A 6,606-nucleotide genomic window follows, 5' to 3' on the forward strand; every position below is an offset into this window, starting at 1 on the left:
ATTAAACGAAGGATAACTTATTGTTATACTTACTTATTCCAATTATTTACTTAACAATTCCACCGTAATATTTTCTCCATACGCAGTATTGTGCATCCAGAGAGGAAGAAAGATAAATGAAAATAGTTCTCTAAGAGAAATCAGGTAATTCTTCCTAAAATTTTTGAAATTAAAACAAACTTTTTTTGAAATTAAAACTATTATCGTAGATACTCGATAGAGTTTGTTTCTTAAGTGATACTAAATTATTTTTTATAAACAAAGAATGAATTTAATGATCTATTTGTTCTTTATTTTATTTAATTTTTTTACAAAAACGACACTATGTTTTGATTTTTTTTTGTTCCACTCTAAACTTATATTTTCCTTTAATTCTTGTACGGCTTCTTAGTTCTGCTCCTTAATAAAGTTTGAGGTCTCTTATTTTCCCTAAATTGGAGGGGATTAGAAATTATATATATATATATAAAAAAAAATTCAACTGAAACTAAGGACCAGCATTAAAACTTAAAACGAACAGAAATTATCCTGTATAAATAAAATAGGTCATAGCAGTGTTGTTTCTAAGATAAATTTTAATCAAAACCGAGCATAGATTAACTAAAAAAAACTTTCTGAGGAAAGTAAAGAGCAAAATTGAAACCTAAAGCGAACAAAAATTACTGGTTTACACCCTATCTAACATATATGAATAAATCCGATGCAAATAAATCAACTGGTAGTATTTCTCTATGTTTGTAACATTATAAAAAACTAGCGCTTTACATAAAACACAAAAGAATATAGGAGTTTTGGTGAGGTAAAAGTAAACCTTTTAAGGACACTTTTAACAGTATAAAAGTAAAGCATTTTTAGATTGATTCTTTACTTATTTTTTTGTTTAATTTGGCATCACTAATGCAAAATGAGCTCAGTTTAATGATTGACTGTGGTTTTGGATCTGAAAAGGACATTTCATGATTATTTTGTAAACAAGCTCGAAGTGTCACTACAGACTCGCTTTAGAATTTGTATCACAACTTAACCTCCTCCGCTTTATAGAGAGAAATAACTGGATTTCTAGAGTTCATATTACGGTTGATATGTTCTTCATTTCGAATAATACTATGTGAGACCAGGATGCTACCTAAAAAATCAATTCATTATTTTATATGCTGTGTAATGACATTAAACTTATTATTTTTTTGCCTATGTTTTTAAGATAATTTTAATTGTATACTGAAACATACTGATATCACACCTTCTGTAGGACAATGAAATGCTTTATAGATTAGTTTGCTGTTGTAAGGCTACGTATTTACTTTTGGCTCCTAAACCAATATTCTTGTTTTTTACTTGCCTATTGTGTTTTCAGTAAAGCGCTAGTTTTTTTTAATGTTACAACCATAGGAAAATATAACCAGTTGATTTGTTTGGATTAGTTTAATTGATATATGTTAGATAGGCTGTGAAGTAATAATTTTTGTTCGTTTTAAGTTTGAACTTTGCTCTTTACTTCCCTCGGAAAAACTTTGTTTTTAAATTAATAATCTTTGATAGCCAAAGTGAAAAGATCATCATACTTTGGAATTATTCACCTAACCCTGAAAACCTGACAGCAGATGATATTATTCATCTAGTAGCAAACTCCTCTAAAGCTAAGCAGGTAGGAAGAACGCGCTCCTTTCGGATCAAATTTGCTGAAAAGGCTTATTTTGAACAAGCATCTCTTGAAAGTTTTTTGGTTGGTTATGAGCGCCTACCTATTAGCGAGTTCAAGTTTCTGGTAATGCAATGTTATAATTGCCAGCAATAACATCATGCCACGAAGCTGCAAAAGAATCCTCCTAAATGCGCAAGCTATTCCGACAGTCATCCAAAAGCTAAAGACACTCCGCATAATAACCCTATAGAACATAGTTTTTGTGGCTCAGCTGACCATCTTTCATGCTCCTTTGTGTGTCCAGTCGCGCAAGCGACTACGATCTGAGTTATTTCTTGAAACATTAATGGTAGTGTTCTAATGAAGCGACCTCTTCCAGAAGATTTCTCAAATTGATTGTGATATTATATGCTTATAAGAACATTTTTTTTCGAAAGAGAGGCTTGGTTTGCTTAAGCTATGGTTGGAATAACGTTTTCAGATCTCTGGTGATCCACAGTGACAGAGGCGAGGCATAAGATGGCGTTGAAGTCTTAGCAAGAGCTGATTTTTGCCTTTAATTTATAGCCGTTTCTTTTGTGAAAAGATCTTACATCTAAGATCTCACATCGTTCTGCAAAGATTTCCGTTCTTTTAGCTCATTTTTGTTCTAAGATCTTACAGCTCACTGATGTTAGCAAAAAGTGTTAAAACGCCATCTTTCTACCATATAGAACAATTATGAGAGAAGCTTGATGATATACTCACAATTTTTCTTAGACCGCTGATCAGACAAGATTGATGAAAGACGTTTGCAAAAGAACGCTTTGAGATGTAAGATTTCCTTTCTAAGCGTTCTTTGTCAAAAGATGTAAGATATTAGCACAATGATGAGTAACAAGAACGGCCCTTATGTTTCCACGTGTTAGGTTGCCCCTACTATCAGGGCTGAAATTTGGTAGCGTGTTATAAACTGAGGCTTTGGGGTAAGAATCGGACTTCAGAATTCAGTGACAACTGATTTTTATTACAAAAGAAGATAAAAAAGAAAAATATTCTAATTCTAATTATGTTGAATATTTCTAAACCTCTTCTAGGTCTACAGTCTATGGTCTACTTGTTCAATCCACCAATTTTTACCGAAAAGAAAAGATTGAGTTAATTCTAGGCTATCGAATGTTTCTACTTAAAAGAGTTACACTAGAATAGCTAGTCAAGGCTTCAGTTCAGGGGTATTAAAATCCTTTAGTTCAAACTATTACTGAGCTAAGATAGGAATAACCGTACTTGATTTTATTCTAATTTACATTAACCCAAACCAATAGATCCTCTTATTATTTCTTGAAAAGGGCTTTGTGTTCCTTGGACCTTTAGTATGCTTTAACTTTAGCAGGGAAAACTCTCAATTGAATATATCTGAACATAAAGGTCTGGAAATTCTTTGATGGACGATATTATTCCCTTTTTCCCTAACCTATCTGTATAAACATTGAGGCCACCTTTGTATAAACAGTCAGTACGGGTTTAACGAAATGAAAGAATGATTAAAAAGGAAACAGTGTTCTCCTTCGTATAAACGTCTGAAGACTGCTCAAGGGGGAACGTAATGTTGTTGTCTGATAATTCCAATTTTCTGGGTATAAGGTCTTTATAAAAGTCAAGCTAGGTTCCAAGGAACTCTAGGCTGAAACGGAGAAGCACAAAAGGCTCTCTTAACGTTGATTTCTAGGTTAAGGACCTTTCTCCTGTTTGAACCCTGAGTTATTCGAAGCTTTTTCTACAAGTTTAAATTTCTGGGAAGAAATTTATTTTAGCTTATACTAACCTTAAGAATGCTGTTTTTTTCAAATGACTCAAGCCTTGGCTAAGTGAAAATACTACCGAATTATAAACCCAAATCACCAACTTGTAGTAAAATGTTAGACTTCAGCACTAGTTGTTATTCTTGTCTCCTACATACGTATTAAAGTTATCTCCAAGTGACAGAAATCTTTTAGAGGTTTTCTTCTTATTTTAATTTTATGTTCAAGGGGAATTCAGACAGACAGTGGTAGTCTACCTTAATTACAAAGTAAAACACTTACTCGTTGTTTGTTCCAAAAAAAGACTACTCTGTTTTCGTTCCCGAATCCGTATTTTAAGCTTTGTCTTATTTTGTCATTCTTGTCTCTCATTGGCCAGAGACCAGTTTTGATGTAATCCTAATAATAGTTCTTTGTTCAAAAGTTAGTTTCTGCTTTCTCTATTAAAAATCCTGTTTTGTCATGTGATTCAAATCGCGTAATATTCTTGAAGTTGACCTCTCGATTTTGAGACGGTACGGTATTTGTATTTGCGTTTTATGGACCTTGTTGGATCAAGGTAATTCTTATTCAAATCTAATGTTGGGTTTGTTTTCCTTACACAAAGAAAATTAATACTTCGTTACTTTTATCATTACTCAAAAGTCATAGTTTGCTATTTTTACTATTTAGTCAGGTTATGATGGCTTTCTCACATTCTCGCAATCTCCCACACTTAAAATTCTTAGTACAGTTATTTTTTCTTAATAAAAGAATAACTTTGCTAAGAATCAATTTAGTTCAATTTCTTCTTGTTCCACAGTTACGTGAAAACCTTGAGACTTTTGTTTCCTATAGTCTAACCATAGTTTTCTCAATATTTTGAATATTATTCCTATAGAAAATAGTCCTAATAGAGAGATAAATAGATTAAAGGTATTGAGAATAAATGTCTAATAGCTAGCTATTTTCCTTCCTCTTTCGTCTCTTAAGGAAATGTGCATTTTTCTCAATTCAGCCATGCCAATCTGCGTCTTGGAGTTGTTCTGGAAATATATAGAGATTAAATCTTCAAATTTTTTGTCCCATTCGTTTTTATTCCAGCTATGGATAGGTTCCGTTTTAGACTAATTATAGATATGTTTGAAGGTGCCATTTCTTTTGTAATCTGTACCCTATACATCCTGTTTATTTTTAACATCTCTGCGGTTAGAGAAAATTCTTCTGGCAATTCTACTATTGAGCTGCCCTTTATATACGTGAATTTACTGTTATATACGTGAATTTACTGTTTTTCTCTGTTTTGCATTCGAAATGTATTCTTATTTCTTCTTTGAAAGGAGATGTGATTATATACTTTTCCCTTTCCAATTCTTTGGATTAAGATTTTATTTTCCTTTAAAATTTTGGTTTCACACGCTTTATTAATTGATGCATTATTTTTCATGTAATTTGCTACACTGCAGGAGTTCAATTGTGTGCATCTAATAAGAAATAGGTGGTTGCAAAATAGTGGTATACCCTTTAAGTTACATTCTTTTTCTATATTGTAAGCTTCTAAGAAATATCTCGTTTGATCTTTACTCAACCCAAAATATTTAAACTCGTTTTCTATTTGAAAGAAATACGAAGTGTTTGACACTGGGAATGGAATGCTGAACATTTCGAACATTCTGAACCCATCTTGTTTATTTGATATTGAGAAATCACAAATAACCAACAATTTCAATTGTTGTGTCGCCACACTGCAGCTAGTCGATTTATAAGGTTCCAGTAAGCCATGACGTCTGTAATTAACCGAAATTCTATAGCCTATTGGTAGTGAATTTTCAATTTCGAAAATTGTCCTAAGCATGTCTGCTGGATCCGTAACAATGAAAGGAAAACTTTTACTTTCGGCTTGAAGAATAGAAAGGATTACTATTTCTATTTTCTTTACTAACTTTTTTATTTGGATTGAACTTTTCGTCATTTCTTTGTTTATCTGCAACTATTATATATTGGTCACCGTTAGCACAAAGTTGTAATTTTCCTGTGATATCCATTGACCAGATATGAAATGGTGGTCGGGGAAAATACTTTCTCTCAATTTAGGATATATATTGCTAACTTTATTCCTCCTTAAACATAGATCACAATTCTTTACCGCCTCCTCAACTTGGCAGTACATATTTTCAAAAAAACAACTTTGTTTTAACTTATTCAAAGTTTTTTACCTTCCCCATGTGTGCTCCTAGGTAAAGGCACGTATGCATAAGATTAATGATTCCTCTAATTAGTTTTTTTGGTAGGATGATTTTAAATTGATGCATCTGTTTCCTTTTTCTGAATCATCTATTGCATACAATATCCCTTCGACTAGGATTAACTAGAGATCTCTTAACCAGTTCCCAACAAAAGGAATCCCTTCCCCCATATTTGAAGTTTCTGGTCTGTTGTTAATTTGAGCTCTACCCAAAACGTCAAATTTCGGAAATTCTTCCTGCGGCTTACCCCTCTTGGTGCCTAGGTCTGCGGGTATTCCAGACCCAGCCCAATTATCCATGCTAGTGACCTTTTCTATAGTCCTAGTCTTCGCAAGCTCCACCGCACGAGCTGGTCGTATCCATAGCGGCTCGTCCCTCTCCGAGTCTGGATCCCTGGACGTTTTGGATTCGGCCCGATTATCCATAGTGCCCGTAACTCCCATAGTAGTTCTGGTCTTCGCAAGTTCCGCCGTTAGATCTTGTTCTTTACAGGATTCAATTTCACTCCCCTCTAAAATTGACCTACGGTCAGTAACAAACGCATGCGTACTGCCCTTTACTTTTACCTCTTTCAGTTTGCCATGTATACATCCAGAGGTTAGGCATCTATTCCTGTACCCAGGCTTGTTCCTTCTTATAGAAGGAAACTCCTCTTCAGTATTACTACTGAATCCATCCCCTTTCGATGTTTTGATAGCTCCGAGAATGTTTGAGCTACCCGTATTTGACTCACATCCTCACAGGGCGTGGTCAAACCAGTCTGGCTCGACTGTTCATTTCTACCCTCCTTAGACTTTTCATTATTTTTATATGTATCCTGGGGAGATTTTAAGCCTAAGAGTGTATTTTTTAGTTTTATTATTTCATTGATTGCCACCTTAATTTTAGGGTCTTCTAGTTGAAATACCCTCATCTATTTTATAATATTTAAAAAAAATCAATCGGTTCCTCGTCTCCT

The sequence above is a fragment of the Artemia sp. Qi Xiang Cuo genome, chromosome 15, assembly GCF_049724085.1.
Source record: "Artemia sp. Qi Xiang Cuo chromosome 15, ASM4972408v1, whole genome shotgun sequence".
NCBI lineage: Eukaryota > Metazoa > Arthropoda > Branchiopoda > Anostraca > Artemiidae > Artemia > Artemia sp. Qi Xiang Cuo.